This window comes from Felis catus, chromosome A2 (genome assembly GCF_018350175.1).
Source record: "Felis catus isolate Fca126 chromosome A2, F.catus_Fca126_mat1.0, whole genome shotgun sequence".
In the NCBI taxonomy this organism is placed as follows: Eukaryota; Metazoa; Chordata; class Mammalia; order Carnivora; family Felidae; genus Felis; species Felis catus.
In genome coordinates this window covers 112466201-112484988 of record NC_058369.1, presented here as the reverse complement: position 1 = coordinate 112484988, position 18788 = coordinate 112466201, and positions in this window count along the sequence as shown.

The window sequence follows — 18788 nt, the reverse complement described above, 5'->3', positions numbered from 1 at the left end:
AAGAAGAGTTAGGGAGACAAAGAAGAACTTTTTTTTTTTTCTGAATCTTCAGACCTTATTCATCTTACAGGTGAAAGTATGTACCCTTTTACCAATCTCTCACTATTTCCCACACCCTCTAGCCCCTGGGAACCACTTTTCTCCTCTATTCCTGTGAGTTTGACAGTTTTTGTTTTTGTTTTTGTTTATAGATTGACATATAAGTGATACTTGCACAGCATTTGTCTTTTTCTGTCAGGCTAATGTGACTTAGGATAATGCTCTAAAGGTCCATCCATGTGGTAGTTCTATTTTTAATTCTTTGAGTAACATTGATTTTCCATAGCAGCTACACCAATTTACATTCCCACTAACAGTGCACAAGGGTTCCCTTTTCTCTGCATCCTCACCAGTATTTGCTATCTCTTATCTTTTTGATGACTGTCATTCTAGTAGGTGTGAGGTGATATGTTATTGCAGTTTGGATTTTCATTTGTCTGATTAGTGATGTTGCACACCTTTGCATGAATCTGTTTGTCATTTGTATGTCTTTGGAAACGTCTTTTCAGTTTTTCTGCCCATTTTTTTAATCAAAAATTTTTTGCTTGTTTGCTATTGAATTATATGAATTACCTATATGTTTTGTATTATTAACCCCTTTATCAGCCATATGATTTGGAAATATTTTCTTCTATTTGGTACATCGACTTTTCATTTTTTTGGTGGTTCCTTTGCTGTACAAAAGCTTTTTAGTTTGATGTAGACTCACTTACTTATTTTTGCCTTTGTTGCCTTCGCTGTTGGTGACAAATCCAAAAAGAAGTTACCAAGACCAATGTTAAGGGCTTTTCCCCTATGTTTTACTCTAGGAGTTTAATGATTTCCAGTCTTAAATTCAAGTCTTTAATATACTTTGAGTTGATTTTTGTGTATGGTATAAGGTCCAGTTTCATTCTTTTGCATGTGGTTGTCCCGTTTCCCCAACACCATTTATTGAACAGACCATCTTTCCTCATTACATATTCTTGGCTCCTGGACAAAATTAATTGACTTTGAGCCTCCTGGTTTTAGACTTTACCCTTTAAGATCTTTATATACATAGGTTGGGGGGAGTAATGACTTACCATTCAACATATTTTTGCTATCATATATTTCAAAGAAAGAATTAATGGTATTGTAAATAAATCCAGTACAGTTTCATGTTATTTTTATCAATTGAAATTCTCATGGGCTATATAAGGACGATTTCTCCAAATAACTCTCCAAGTACTTTTGGCATGATGTTATATCCTATTTTAGTCTCTGACATACATACACACACACACACACACACACACATATATATACATATATATATGTATATATATATATATACACTACACACACATATACACACACACACATACACACACACACACACACACACACATATATATATATATATATATATATATATATATATATATATATATGGTTTGGCAAGCAGTCCCTAATTGCTTTTGTCACATATGTTAACTCAATTCCTAATTGCCTAAAAGGTTTCAATGATGGAAAAACACATTTTAAAGGGAAGCATTATGGATAAGCAGATTGTTTATAGTTCCTAGTTTGTGCTTGGCAGAAACAAAAATAAATCACACACACACAACCCAAACAATTTTTTTGCAGTACATTTGAATGCTGAAACTGTTTTATAAATCAAAATAGTAAAATTACAATTTGGCTGAAGTGTAGCAATTTAAATACATTGTTATTTAAATGCGTGTATCCATAAATTACCCCCCAAATAATTTAGGGCTGTCTTCATAGATATTTTTTCTGAGTGCTGTACAATGTGAACACTAAAGAGGTTATTACTAGGAAGCCATATGGACATGAAACACTACATTTGATCATTGTCAATAGCAACTATCAGCTGTTACTGTGTTCTCTACAGTGCCAAACGCTGGTATTGGTGGCAATTTAATTGTGGGATTAGAAACCAAAATAATTACTGAAGCTAAGTTTTGGGAAATCAGAACACCAAAAATCAAGGAAAATACCACAGCAAAAGGGAAATTTCTATCCTTGCTTTTCTTAATGTACCTTCACTGGAGAAGAGAATTTGTTAAAAGGCCTGATAACAAAAAAAAAAACTCATTTATGTTTGTGAAAACATTGTGCTTTCATGATATTTGCTTTTTTTCTCTAATTCAAAGATAATAGTATACAAAAGAAGCTTGGGATTAATTTATAACAGTAGTCCTTTGTGTTATTTCATTTAAAATTTTAATTGAAGAGATGTTATCAGCAATAATGGAGTTGTTGATAACCAGAGAGAGAGAGAGAGAGAGAGAGAAAGAAAGAGAGAGAGAGTGAGAAGATTTTTGTATCACACAAAGAGAAAATACAAGAGATAGCCATATCTAGTATTTTTTTTAATGAGCCAGCTTCAGTATAGAAAATGTAAGGGAGAATAAAGTGGGTAGACTAATATAAAAACTGAATAATTGTATCAAATAGATCCTTAAGGCAATAAGAAAGCTTTGACTTAAGTTATCAGCGTCCAACTTTGTGTATTTCACAATATATAATATCATATTTTTAGAATACACTGGCCATGAAGAACATTCAGTAAAATAGCTATTGGCTGGTAACCAGAAGATGGCTCTGTGGTGGTGATCTCCAATATTATATCTATAAAAGATGTGTGTCTAAGAAAATCCTAATGCCTATAGATCTATAAAGCAAACTCCTAGGTATCCATAGTGTCTTTCTTCTCTCTCTCTCTCTCTCTGTGTCTCCCTCCCTCTCTCTCTCTCTCTCTTTCATCTGCTTTTAGTTTATATGGAACAAACACTGTTGCTCATTTACCACTGAGACTTTTGCCAGATCACCTTCCAGAGCTCAGTTCCAAAAGATTACAATGTAGAATGGCTGACAGTTTCCATGGTAACCTTTCTGTTTCCATGTGACTACACCATGGCCACAGACCCTCAATCATCTGTCAGCTGATTCACAAGACCCATAGCTTCCAAGAAGTTCTACTTCCTTGGAACCGAAGTACTAGATAAAAGTATGCAAAAGACAAGTGCTAGAACAGAAACTATAAAGACAGCACTTAAACTCCCAAGAAAAGTGACTTTTTCATTTGTGGATAACTATTTGCTGTGTACCATGAAGAACCCTTGAAGACAGATGCTGTATCAGGTTCTTATCCAGGGAGTGGCCAGCAGCATAGAGTTTGGTGCCTATGGTGTTCAGAGTAGATGTATCTCTCTTGTAGCCAGCACAGGGCTGCCACATCGTTATGCACTGAGGGGCTTTATTTAAACCTTAAAAGAATTATGGGTAGAGCAAAGTGACTCTAAGACTCATAAAAATATTAGAGATCATTTTAGACCATTACTTGATTATTAGTTGCCTAAACATGTTAGTGAAGCTTCTTAACTTCTGAAAATATGCTGGATGGAAATATAAGCATCAGTATATAACATATGTATACATAAGAGCAGAGGAGTTTATTGTAATTTTATAGTTGGAGGGAGAAAAAACAAAGTACCTTGAATATCCATCAATACAGAAATAGTTGAAAAAATATGGTACATCAAAATATGGAATATCATGCCCTTATAAGAAATAATAAGCTATACCTGTATCTGTTGAATTAGGGCACTATTAGCTTTGTTAATGAAGAAAAGCACACTGCAGAATATATTGGGATAAGCATGGAGAAAGATATAGATGATTGGCATGAGGCAATTAATATTTATTTCCTCCCTGAATGGTGAGAATAGGAAACCAGGGAATTAGGGTGGTAAAAAAATTAAGAGCACATTGGAAAAATATGCATGGTACAATATTAAGTTCAAATATAGAAGAGAATGGCATTTAACATTACTATAACTATGTTAAAAAGTGAATTTAGACAAATAATTAAAAATAACACAGACATAAAAACACTGATTTGAGTTAATGATGGTATTTGGGGCACATTTTTGCTTAAATTTCTCTTGTTATGTTAGTACAATCTTTAAAATAAAGAAAGTATTTTGATCCCTGGATCTAGTGTTACAGTCTGGGAATCTATATATTGTAGAGCCCCCTGGTTTGGGAAACACTTTCCAATACAAATTAACCAAATATTGGAATTGTTAGAATCCTTAGCGATAAGTGAACCAAGAGACTTCAATATAACTTGAAGACATGGCCTTGCTTGAAATGGTACCCGAGTACACAGGACTCATATATATAATCAATATTTCCATATTTCCTTCTTATGGTTATTATAAGCCCAAAGCCTTAGTTTTAGATTTGTTCCATTAGTCAGCAAAACCTTTATTGAGTTTAGCAGAATTATATGAATTCAATAGATGGACAAAAAGAGCTTGGCCCACTAAACACAATGATTACTTTGCTTGAATTGTATGCTGAAGACTGTCATAGGAAAACCATGAAGGGGAAAACCCCCCATTCTTCTCTCCCCACTTCTTGTGATCTTTTTTAGAGCCTTGCTTATTCCCAAGAAAGACTAATATCTTAACAGTTACTCCTTTCTCCTTTTCATAAAATCCAGTTCCCTAAAACAATATGCACCTATTACACCAAAAAGTAAATGACTTATAGCCTTATTTCTTTCTTCTCCCTAACTTTCAAGAATTTATAACTCGGTAGTCTTTTCTGAATGCCTAATTTATTGCCCTCCTTATTAGCTGGTTGTGAAATATTCGTAAGAAACATTCTAAGCTTCTGTACTTCAGTAACTTCCAAGACAAGTGACTCCCTGCTGTGGAAAGAGGTTGTTCCTTTTGAGTGCAAAGTTAGCTTAGAAATTCCCAACATTTGAAGCCATAAAACTTTACTTACCATTTTTATATGTGGTAGAAAAAAAGAGGCAGGTGAGAATATTAAAAAGGAACATAGGACTGAGTGTTGGACCAAGAAATCCTTCCCCAGAAATTCTTTTGGAATCTTTTGCTTTTACAAAATCCCAACTTGTAGAAACTTTCAGGTACTGTTCCCCATAGTCCTATGTTGTTTTGCTTTTTGCTTTTGTCACTGTTTTTCAGTTGGCTATGTCTTGGTTTACTTATGCCATCAAAATTCTGGTGTCCAGAATGGGCAGCCAAGGCAAACATCCCACCTAGCAAAATGTTGCCTTATACCTTTTAGCTCTCAGTGAGTTCCTCACTACAGATACATAAAGCAACAGAAGTTTAATTTTGGAGTATCAAGGAGCAGTGAGGAAGCAAGGAGCTACAGGGTTTCCTGGGAGAACCGTTCACTCCTCTGCCACAGAATAAAAAAATTATCAATCTGTATGCTCCAATTTCAACACTCTTAGTTAATTAAATAGAGTACTTATTTCCCCTCATGAGAAACATAAAAAAGACATAAAAACAAATAGACAAATTCAACCTTAGGTTTACAGAATATACTTTTAGTCAGGACTTTGGTTGCAATTGAAAGTTAACTCAAACTAAATCAGAGAAATAGGCAAATGTACTGGTTCTTACAATGAAACTGCAGAAATTGCTGGTTAGACTATCTCCAAAGTCAGTAGAAATCGGGGCCTAGTATCCAAAAGGACTCCCTCTGTAGCCCTGCTTCTTTATGTGTGTTGTTTTTACTTTCTTCAACTTTTCCCACACAGTTGGAACAGGCACCAACACCTCCAGATTCATATATTCTCCACAGAGAAAAAATGAACTCACTCTGCATGTTCCCAGGTTTTAAAATACCTTGGAAAGGTAGATTAATCTAACTTCAGACAGTTGTCCCATCCTGGATCAATCAACTGTGGCCATAGCCACAGTGTGTGACAACACACACTTGAACCATATTGTCAGCACATTTTTCAGAAGGAGGGTCAGAAAGCTATAATGTCCACTACAGGTTATGATGTTCTATACATGGACAATGTCTCATACATTAAAAAGTACTTTTTAAAAAGTTATAAAAAAAACTAACAAACCAAGAATTGAAAATGAAAAATTCTGTCTAGATGGATGGTAAGTGTGTGTGTGTGTGTGTGTGTGTGTGTGTGTGTGTGTGTGTGACAGAGAGAGAGAGAGAGAGAGAGAGAGAGAGAGAGAGAAGACAAGGGAAAGGAAGAGAAGAGAAGAGAAGAGAAGAGAAGAGAAGAGAAGAGAAGAGAAGAGAAGAGAAGGAAATGGAAGGGGGTAGGAGAGGAGAGGAGAGACAAATTCACTAATGGCCTTGGAGACAGTTCATACTCAGCACAGCCTAGCATCACAAATGTTTAGGAATCATATGTATGAGATTTACTCACTGAGAAACAAGATCATTAAGTAGATGGAGTTGAAGCAAATTACTCTAGTAAATGCAATAAGTTCCATTATGAGATAATGAAATATAAGAAATGCAGACTTCAGTTTCTCTCTTGTAGAAATAAGGCACAGTTGAAAATGAAAATATTTTAACATGAATGCATTCATGTTTGCTTTTGCTTTTGACTTTTTATTTCTCAAGTAGCATGTCAGAGTGACAGATCATGGCTTAGAGGGCACTGTTTTATATTTGTAGAAGAAATGGATTCTGAATCTTGCTATCTCAGTTAAAAAATTGTACATTTCTGATCGTATGGCTACTGCTCCTCTACACCCCTACCAAAGCACAAAGGAGTTAAAATATAGTTTTCTGCCAGGTAGTCATTGTCTAATTATCCTCAGTATGCAAAACATTGTATCAGGTATTGTGTATATTTCCTGCCCTGGAGATTTATAAACTACCTGGGTAAAAAGGACAAGCATAATATTCTCCTTTATTTCCATTCCTATTGTCAAGTCTAGATGTAGAGATTTGATATCTATGAGCAGTTGGTATCAGTAAAGAGATATCAAAGGAGATTTTGTAGAGTGGGAAGAGAAGAGCAAAAACAGAAATCGGAAAAGTTAACCCACCTAGAGAACTCTCTTCCCCTGAGAAGAGGAAGCCATAGAGATGGAAGGGACTCCACAAGAGAGGTAAGTCAGAAAATACAGTGAGGGAAGTTTCTTATAGCCAAGAGTGGTGCATTATGCACAATGCTACAGAGAAGGCTAATGAGGACAAAACTGTGTCTGTTAGATTTAGCAAACCAGAGGCAAGTGATATCTTAGAAGAGAAGGACAGTGACAGTGGAAGAATAAGGAGAGGTGGGATGGCATTTCAATTTCAGAGGGTTGAACAAAGCTAAAGCAGTGAATGTAAACTATGCTTTTTCCAGCGTCTTGATTATGAAGAGAAGAGAAATAAGAAGGCAGACATAAGACTGCCTTCTGTGAGCATGAAAGGGGTGCATCTTAAAACATGAGGACGTATGGGAGAATACAGAGGATGATGACATTGCAGATGACCCTGAGGAGGTGGAAAGGGTGACTCAGAGAGGACAGTGGAGAGAACCTAGACATGAAAAGGAGAAGGGAAACTTCTTTTCCAGAGAAGGAATAAAAGAAAGTAGGAACGAAGGCAGAGTATAAATCTTGAGTACTTGACAGGAAGTTAAATAATATCATATATAGGTTTCTCAAATTTTAGGGAAGAAAAAAATAAAGTCACCTGATTAGCTCATAGAGAAGAGAGGAATTGAGTATCAAATTGGAGTTGTGTACATTTCAGATCATTATGGACAATTACAGAAGAATCTATTTATCTGGCTTCCTGTATGTCTTTCTACAGATCTATGAATTTCCCTGAGTACTCAGCTGACATTGTTTGGGAATAGAGGATCAAAAGTATTAGTTATGATTAAGTGGTACTCTTACCCTATAAACACTAGGTTTGAAATGGAAGAAAGTGAATAATAGTAATGAAGGAAGAAAGGGGAAACAAACTGGAGGGTTTGTTAATTTTGAAAAGCTATAAGACAGGAACTAAATAGTCATCATTAAAATATAAAACATTAGAAATAGCCCAGTTCATAATGACATCAAGGTTGAAGATGTTGCTATTATGAGAATGGTTGAAATTCAGCAAAGGTAAAAATAGTTGGAGTCAAGGATGTTAAGAAGCTTTGAGGCTAAGGCTTCAGATGGGTCAAGCACATGGATATTGAGGTGACCTAAGACAACCTACAGAAGAATGTGCAAAATGGATGTAAGTCAGATATAAAAGTCCTCAAGGATTAGGGAGAGAGTGAGATACTGATGGATGGCAATGATGAGGAAGAGCAGAGAGAGAGATGGTGGTACTGCTTAGGAGGTTGGTTTCTCAAAGAGGAAAGGTTTTTGCGCGAAGGATAAATAGTATTGAGCTAGAAGTGGTATCGAAATGGAGTGGGAGCTGAAAGACTAATGACACGACATCTGGGCTCTGTAGGAAATGTATAGGCTCTGAGAGGGGCCGTAGGGGCCCAAGGATGGGCCAGGTTTCAACAAGGCAAGGAAATGGAAAGTGCAAAGAGATTGAGAATAAAGTTATTAGTTTGATTTTTTTGGTTTCTTTTTCCCAGTTTTTGTAGTGGTATGAGACTACCCAAGGTGTAAAGGGTTGGAAGAGAAATTAGCACACACATACACTCTCACCTTTTTTTTTCTTTTGGTGAGAATGGAATTTCTCCCATGCATATTTTATCTAATAGCTCTACCAATTACTATCTTTTCTTACCTAGTTATATCATAACATTTTGTTGGAGCCTCTTTTATCAATTAAACATGACTAGAGCTCAGGCAGATATTACCAATCATGAGGTAATACATATAAACTATGAGAAGCCAAGTAGAAGCAACATTTTGTGGAATTATCACACTATTCCACTCTCAGGACTTTTCTTACATGATAAAAAAAAATGTATGTTGTTAAGCCATTTTACTTGATTTGAATTTTATGGTATTTGCAGCCAAATGCTGTCCTGATTGATATTATGGATATCTTTGAGTTTATCTACCTTAAGTGTAGTTTTAATTTAAAAAATCAAATTGTAGGGGAACCTGTACAACTTTTCACCAAATTTCAATACACAACTTTGTTTCTTTTGTAACATCTATGGAAAATTGTTCCCCTCTTCCTGATGTTAAAAAGTACCTTGAATTTTTTTCTCCAATAGGTTTCCAAGTTAAACTCTTCTATTAGAAATTATTTGTAGCAAAGTTAAAATTAAGAATCAACTGCAAAGTCTTATTCCAATTTAAGCTCTGGGAAGCTAATTAAAAAGAAAAAAAGCAATAGAAAGGAGAATTTTTTTTTTAAGGAAAGAAATCCCTGTGAGTATTGTGCCCCTGATGATGAAACTTACTTCTTTCATGTTGAATTTGCTCTTTAAATATCAACATTGGTTTTACAAAATCTTTACCTATTTCTCTCTAACATTTGTACACTTTTTTAATATTTTCAAACATATTAAACAAGCAATTTTTTTTAACTCTCGTGATATGCCTTTGGAGTAGGTAAACGTTTTTCTCTGATTTTCAAAAGGTCTGTCTGGAGAGGTCACACTAATTCCTTGGGGGAGTTCAAGTGATCACTAAGAGTCAGGCCTGAGGCCTGTATATCTTAGTCGTCAATTGTTGCAGAACAACCGCTTTGAAACTTGGCACTTAAAACTGCAGTCTTCTTATTACTTCTCATTATTTGTGGGTCAGGGATCAGAGAGGGTACTGCAGGCATAAATCTCTGCACACTATGTCTACTGGGACTATAACACCCAAGATGGCTTCTTGACTCACAAGTCTGATGCCTCTGTTTGAATGGTTCAAATGTTTGGGGGCAGGGCGGAGTGATTCATCTGGGGTCATACCCCTGAGGCCTCAGTTCCTGGTGTAAGACTACTTCCATGTAGTCTTACCAGGGTAGCTGGGCTTCTTAAATGATGGCTTAACATCCACAAAACATAAAAGCAGAAGCTTTCGGGTCTCTATAAGGATTAGAGCTGAAACTAACAATATATCACTTCTTCTAACACATTCTTTTAGTTTCTACAATCCATAGAACCGGCCCAGATATTAAGGATGAGGGCTATACAAGTTATGAGTATGAGAAGATGTGTTACATTAGGCAGCAATGCTGGGGTTCCCAAGTGAAAAATAAGGTATACAGTGAACTCTGAAACTCAGATAAACAATGAAAGTTGTTTTAGTATAAATATGTTCCATGTAATATATGGGGCATGCTTGTACTGAACATTATTCCTTGTTAATCCACAATTTCAAATTTAACTGATTACCCTGCATTTTTATTGGCCAGCTCTCACAATCCTAGAATCTACCAGTGTAACAGACTACCAATAAGTAGAAACTGATATTCTCCTTCAACTCTGTAGCAACACATCAGTAACATACAGTTTAATGAAAATATTCATCGGCACTTGCTTTATCTCCTAGTTCATGCAGTGTACATTTATATTCTTAGCTACATCTCTGAGTTGAGTAAAAGTGACCACAGTAGTCAGATGAATTAATCAGTGAAATGGGATTGAGTTACTGGGAAGAAAGGCTTTGCACTTGTAAAAATGTAAGGAAACTGGAGAGATGATTTAATATAGTCTTCACACCTAGATTCTTCTGAAAACCCTGCTTATGTGTACAAGTTATTTTTCTGGAAGTTTTTGTGTAGGTATTAGGTAGTATTTCAAGACAATAGTTGTTGCTCTTCCATTTAAAATGAATGATTTATGTAGGAAAGTAGTAGCATCTACTGCGTGAAGCTGTTAGAATCCTTTCGATATATTTATATAAACAGTTTAGTGCCTTTGTTGCTATTATTCAGGAATAATCCTGAGAGCTTATTTTTTATCATACTTTTAATAAATCCTGACATAGAAATCCTGCTGTTACAGGTCTCCAGAAAAGAATAATGTGCCAGTAATTTGATCTAACCAACACTATTTAAATCACCAGTGATCGTTAGAAATCCATCTCCCTCTGCCAGGAGCCTCTTCTCCATGTGATGTTACAAGGTCAGATGCCCTAAAAATTATGTAGGAGATGGCATACAACTTTATGGACCTGCATACATCTCATTAGCTATCTGACTTTTTTCTATTTAAAATATAATTGCCACGTATTAGGTTAACACTTGTTTATCTAATACTTTTCAGGCATCCACCAAATTGGACCTAAATTTTAGAACTACATTTTTCAAAAGAAAGTTATAGTTTTATATAAAAATAAATAAATACAGAGGGAATTTGAGCCAGCCTAAAACCTTTCCTAGGCCAAAACTGCCCTCTCTAAATCTTTTCTTCTTCCCACATCTTCCGTCCTTCCTTCTGTAAGTTGCTAATTTGAGGCTTGGTATTTACGAATACTGAAGATTGGCCATAGGGCCTATGTACAGGGAATGACCCACTATTCAGAGTGTGCAGTAGAATTTCACTAATAAACATGGAGGCTACCCGTTGCTCAGAGGATTTGGGAGGAAGAACATACTGTTGTATAGTATTTGATTCTGCAGGAATTCTTTCTACATTTTTCTCAGCTTGTTAAAGACATGATCTCTTGAAGATAGTAATGAAACAGATTAGGTTACAATGCCATAAAAGGTTGTAGAATGCTTGATAGGTTCAGAGATTATCTGATACAGTGGCAGGATTTGGAAAATGAGGAAAATGTCACTCAAAAAACTTCAAGGATTTGTCCACAATCATGGCAACACTGAAACCAGAATGCAGGCCGCCTTCAGCCCAGTGCTTTTCTCACTAATGCGTGTCCCACCATCATAATACTGTATCCACACACAGAAGTCAATGACTTCTAAAAGTCCTTTTGGCTTAATGTCTACATGCCTTGTGCCTTCAAGGAAAATAAATATCTGAGAAATATTCCCAAAACTCTTGTGTCAACAACTTTCCATTCCTTTAATGTACTTTGTCACAAGGCTGAGGTTTGAAGCTTGTGGCTTTAGTTAAAATTTCTGACCAAAGAATTTAATAATATGAGCATACAGTGATCTGTTTCCACAGCGGTGTTTCATTATAAACAAGTGCTAATTATTTAACTAAGCTCCTATTGATGGTCATTTAGATTTTTCCAACCTTTTGCTATTAAATATATGGTTTAACATATGAGGAAGTCTATCTAATGGATACATTCTGAGAAAGGAGTTTACTCTAAGTTAATTAATAATGAATTTAACCTGCTGAGCTTGATTTTTTGGAATATTATCATCAATTAATAACTTTAAGTTATGATGATGATCATTAATTACCAATTTGAAAAGTGAAATGATCAATTATCTTCATTTTTTCTCCCTGGAGAGACGGTTAATATTTAAACTTATTTCTTGTTTGAATTACCATCTCCATTTGGTTCTAATTGTTCAACTGGTAAGCCATTTTTATATGGAAACAGAACTGTGAATTTTCATAGCTCATGAAATATGGAAAAAGGACCATCAGTGACTATACAAAGACACATTGGTTTCAGAACTGATTTTAGATAGAAACTCATTCAGTTCTCAGCTCAAATTAATGGACTTTTATGTGACATAGCAGTAAAAATCAATTTAAGAGCTTCCTGGAATACCATTTACAGCAAATATGCAGATGTCTTCTTATTTAAAACCTGGAACACTGACAAACTGTAGCAGATTGGGTCTCATAGGCATTCAAACTGTGGGAACATGCACAGTAGCAGTAGGTCTGCTTTTCATTTTCTAGATTCTCAATGACTTAACCATGAATACGAAGCAGCTATGTGCTTAGTTGAATCTATTGGTTAGGATAAAGCTTTGAATTAACTGGGGATTTCAGTTAACTGTTCTGTTCCTACTTCTTTAATTAAAAATCTAATTTGTCTTGATTATAACCATATCTGCCAAATATTTTTCAAAATGAGGAATATAATAAAAGGGGACAAGTCAGCATATATTGTTGGTATATTTTAGGAATTTAAAGTTATTTAACCACGAGATAAAATTTTTTGAAAAACCAGATTTCAACATTAGTTACTTTAAAGAATTAATCCATCCATTCAGTATAAGTGTATTTATTTTTGAAAGAAAGAGACAGCCTTGTCCCTTCATGTGCTTTTTAATTGTATGCATTTTGTTTGATGACAGAAAAGGAAATATCATGAGGCATTATTTTGAACTGCATCCCACTTCAAGCAGCATGCTCTAAAGCTGTGTTTTATTAAGAGTATTTCATAGAATATTAGCCTGAAGAGATGCTTATATGAAAAAAGTTTTTGTGACTAAATATGCTTAGGAATCTGCTCATATTGTGATCTTAGAAATTCACCCTGAACTTTTAACAATTTCCCAGGTGATGCTTATGTTGCTCATCAATGGACCATAATTTGAGGACCACTATCTATAGGCTGCCCTCCCAAAAAGGTACTAGACTCCTAGAAACTCCATGGAAACAGTCACCAATTAAGTACACAAGATGAGTAATCCTGGTAGAGTGCAGAGGTGGTACATCAGCAAAATGGCTCCTGGTACCCTGTGCCATACAGTTGCTATCTGTAGCGTCAGACCTCGTTACTTCCATACTGCTAAAGGAAAGTCTGTTTTTCTCTATTCATAAATACCAAGTGACAAAACTGAAGGCAAAGTTTTCATTATGTCAGGCAGCCGTATTCCCAAGGCTTGGGTCCTAGTCTCTGATATATTAGAGGAGGGGCAAGTTGTTTTCAAACCAAGAAATTCCGAGGTGGAAAAAGGTTAGAGGCCATGCTTTCTTTACTTCATGCTTTCATCAGCTCCTGGGTGATGTCCCATAGCCATAGTCCAAGTCTCTTGCTCAGCCTGATACCCAGTCCTGCTAAATGATGCCTCTCATGGTACTTCAACCCTGTTTCTTAGAAAAAAGAGGACATAGGAATTTTCACCCTATAACCACCAAAGAGATGCATATAATCAGATTGTACCTAAAATAAAGAGAATATTAAAGGACATATTATCAAAAGTTGAAGGCAAGGACAGGTCTAAAATGTTATGCCTTCACTGTGAAATTAGATAGTTAGCAAGTCAGGTGGGGTGGCTGCCAGAGTACTTGAAAGTCCAGAGCCATTTGATAATTCAGATTATAAATTTAAGATATCATTTTTCCAAAGGCAGATATCTCTCACATAATTCAAACATAAAATACATGACTTCATTTACTCTTGGCATATATTATCCAAATAGAAGATTGAATTTACTATGCAATTCTGTGTTAATGTAAGCAGATGTGTTTCACATAACCAATGTATCCTATAGAATATGAGTTAACCAAAGTGGCTGAGTAATTGTTTCTTGCATGAAATACAGGCAATATAGTTTTCCAAGGCTGTAGGTCTTGTTTTTGCTCTCTTTATCCTACTTAGTTATAGTAACTACCCTTTAGCATTACTGATGTAATATTAGCAGCTATAATCTCAGCTCCTATATGCTGAAATGGTACAAGTTGCTCAAGAAGTAAGATACAGTGGGTTTATACTGAGAGGGAAGAGTTAATTTGACTGATTCATTGCAAATAGGGCTCTCAGAATGAGTAACTTTTGCATTAAAATCCATAGAGCTATATACAAATAAATGTTCGTTTTAGTTTATGATAATTTATTAGGGAGAGTTTTACCTTTTTCCTCCTGATTTGTATGTGTTTTATTTCTTTTTCTTTCCTTAATACAATGGCTAGAACCTCCAATATAATGTTGAATAGAAGTAGTAGAAGTGGACATAATTGCATTTTTCTTGAACCCAGGGGGAAAGAATTCAGTCTTTCATCACTAAGTTCAGTATTAGCTTTGGGTTTTTTTGTTAGAGGTGACTTATCACATTGAGAATGTTTTCTACTATTCTTAGTTTATTATATATTGGTGTTGTACTTTACCAAACATTTTAATCCATCCATTAAAATTACCCAATGGTATTACTCCTTTTATTTTTTTCCAGTTAGTTTTCTGAATTACACTTATTGATTTTCAAATAATCAGCCAACCTTAAATTTCTGGAATAAATGCAACGTGGGTTCATGATTCCTTTTATATATTATTAGGTTTGATACACTAATATTGTGCCAAATATATATTTATAAAGTAATATTATGTGTTTTATATTAATGAGGGATATTTGTTCATATTCCTAATGTCTTCTTGTGGTTTTCTTGCAGTAAACTTTACATATGGTAAAATGAACAGATTTTAAGGCCTTAATTAAATGAGTATTGAAAAATGATTATATCCATGTAGCCTATATGGCAGTAAAGATTTAGAACAATTCTATAGCCTCATAAAATTTCCTTATGCTCTTATACAATTAATCTCTACTCCCCATAGTCAAAAACTCTCAAAATCTATTTCTATTAAGCTAGATTTGTTGGCTTTTCTTGATGTTCATATAAATAATATAGCATTCTTATGGACCTGGCTTCTTTTGCCCAACATATGATACTTATCCATGTTGTTACATACATCAGGAGTTCACTTATTTTTATGGTTGAGAGTATTTTATTGAATCAATATGTCACATGTTTTTTTTAAATTAAGTTTATTTTATTTATTTTTTAAAAATTTATTTATTGTTTAATTTACATCAAAGCATATGTTGGAACAATAATTTCAGGAGTGGATTCCTTAATGCCCCTTACCCTTTTAGACCATCCCCCCTCTCACAGCCCCACCAGAAATCCTCTGTTTGTTCTCTGTATTTGAGTCTTTTATGTTTTGTCCCCTCCTCCATTTTTATATTATATTTGCTTCCTTTCCCTTATGTTCCTCTGTTTTGTATCTTAAATTGCTCATCTGAGTGAAGTCATATGATATTTGTTTTTGTCTGATTAATTTCACTTAGCATAGTAACCTCCAATTCCATCCACATAGTTGCAAACGGCAAGATTTCATTCTTTCTGATTGCCGATGAATATGTATACCACATCTTCTTTATCCATTCATCTGTTGATGACATTTGGGCTCATTCCATACTTTGCCTATTGTCGATAGTGCTGCTATAAACATTGGGATGCATGTGCCCCTTCAAAACAGCACACCTGTACCCCTTTGGTAAATACCTAGTAGTGCAATTGCTGGGTTGTAGGGTAGTTCTATTTTTGATTTTTTGAAGAACCTCCATACTGTTTTCCAGAGTGGCTGCACCAGTTTGCATTCCCACCAGCAGTGCAAAAGAGATCCTCTTTCCCTACCTCCTTGCCAACATCTGTTGTTGCCTGAGTTGTTAATGTTAGCCATTCTGAAAGGTGTGAGGTGGTATCTCATTGTGGTTTTGATTTGTATTTCCCTGATGATGAGTGATGTTGAGCATTTTTTTATGTGTCAGTTGGCCATCTGGATGTCTTCTTTAGAAAATGTCTAGGGGCGCCTGGGTGGCTCAGTCGGTTGAGCGGCCGACTTGGGCTCAGGTCATGATCTCGCAGTCCGTGAGTTCAAGCCCCGCGTTGGGCTCTGTGCTGACAGCTCGGAGCCTGGAGCCCGTTTCGGATTCTGTGTCTCCCTCTCTCTGACCCTCCCCCGTTCATGCTCTGTCTCTCTCTGTCTCAAAAATAAATAAACGTTAAAAAAAAATTTAAAAAAAAGAAAGTGTCTATTCATGTCTTTTGCCCATTTCTTCACTGGATTATTTGTTTTTGGGTGTTGAGTTTGATAAGTTCTTTATAGATTTTGGATACTAACCCTTTATCTGATATGTCATTTGCAAATATCTTCTCCCATTCCATCAGTTGCCTTTAGTTTTGTTGATTTTTTTCCTTCACTGTGCAGAATCTTTTTATTTTGATGAGGTCCCAATAGTTCATTTTTGCTTTTGTTTCCCTTGCCTCTGGAGACGTGTTGAATAAGAAGTTGCTGTGGCCAAGGTCAAAGAGGTTTTTGCCTGCTTTCTCCTCGAGGATTTTGATGGCTTCCTGTCTTACATTTAGGTCTTTCATCCATTTTGAGTTTATTTTTGTGTAGGGTATAAGAAAGTGGTCCAGGTTCATTTTTTTGCCTATCGCTGTCCAGTTTTCCCACCACCACTTGCTGAAGAGACTGTCTTTATTCCATTGGATATTCTTTCCTGCTTTGTCAATGACCAGTTGGCCATATGTTTGTGGGTCCATTTCTGGGTTCTCTATTTTGTTACATTGATCTGAGTGTCTGTTTTTGTGTCAGTACCATACTGCCTTGATGATTACAGCTTTGTAATATAACTTGAGGTCTAGGAGTGTGATGTCTCCTGCTTTGGTTTTCTTTTTCAAGATTGCTTTGGCTATTCAGGGTCTTTTCTGGTTCCATACAAATTTTAGGATTGTTTGCTCTAGCTTTGTGAACAATGCTGGTGTTGTTTTGATAGGCACTGCATTGAATATGTAGATTGCTTTGGATAGTAGCATGGACATTAACATTAACATTAACAATGTTTGTTCTTCCAGTCCAGAAGCATGGAATATTTTTCCACTTTTTGTGTGTCACAATGCTTTCTAAATCTTATATCTCAGTGGACATTTGTATCATTTTTAGTTTGATGCTATTGTCAATAAATGTGACATACATTTTTATGTTAAATCTTCTTTGGATAAATTGTTTCATTCTAAATACTTATGTTTTTTTTAATTATTTTAATGTTTATTTATTTTTGAGACAGAGAAAGAGACAGAGTGTGAGTTGGGGAGGTGCAGAGAAAGAGGGAGACACAGAATCCAAAGCAGGCTCCAGGCTCTGAGCTATCAGCACAGAGCCTGACATGGGGCTTGAACCCATGGAGCCCAAAATCATGACCTGAGCTGAAGTCAGCTGCTTAACCAACTGAGCCACCCAGGCACCCCTCATTCTAAAAATTAGAAGAGAATTTCTGAATTATAGGTTAGGCTTATGTTTAACTTCATAAGGAAATATCAAAAGGGACTAACAGAGATCAAGTCTGCTGAACAAAATTAAAAGATTCCAATGAAAGTTAACCCATCATCTGATAGAGGTGTGTTAAAGTGGAAAGTTTGGACAAATACAGCCCATGTACTAAATCTGATGATGTACCTATTTTTGGATGGCATGTGAGTTGAGAATGTTTTCTACCTGTTAAAATATAAAATGTAAAAGGACTATTAGGCTTTTGGCAAGAACAATGGCTTAATTTTGCTCATTGGATTCCATGAGGCTTTTACCATGTGAAAGGACATAAACATTTACCATGTGGCTCTTAGAGAAAAAATTTGCTGACCCTTAGGCATAGTTGCAGTAGTAATACAATTGAGTATATAAAGAACGTTCTAATAATGATGATATAGATTGTCCAAGATAAACAATACAATTCTGAAGCAAAGAAAAATATTATTAGAATTAGATTACTAATACAGAAATAATAAATGCGAAAATTGTTTCCAAAGGTCTTTCTGAAATACCTATTAGATAGAAATACCCCAAAGACAAATAGATGGACTACCATCACCAAGTATCCCATAATTATTAACCATTATGGAAAGTTAAACATAGGAAATGGTAAATAAAAATAATTGGAAAGAAGACAGTGAAACAGGGAAACTATACCCAATAAAAAATATTATATTCAAGGTAACACTGGAAAAGCAAATAAAGAAGCATTTAGACAAATAATAATGATGATAATGAAGAAGAGAGGTGGAAAATGAGGATTCCTTAGAATAAAAATAATCAGGATCTCAAATGAAAACCACTCAAACCATAGGAATAAGGCAGGCCCCCGATGGTAGCCATGTCAGGGGACATTTGTAACTACCATAGTGACCATTTGTATCTAAACACTTAACTATAGTAACTAAATCCTCAAATGTATTGAATCAATAGATACAAGATGTCAAGTGATCATAATCATAGGTGAATTTAGTCATTGGGAAAAATTTCATGAATACAAGAGAAGAAGTTTGGGAGAATCTTTAACAAAAAAGAGCATCTAAAATATTTATTAGATTTAACCAAGATCATTAACAGCCTAATAATAGTATA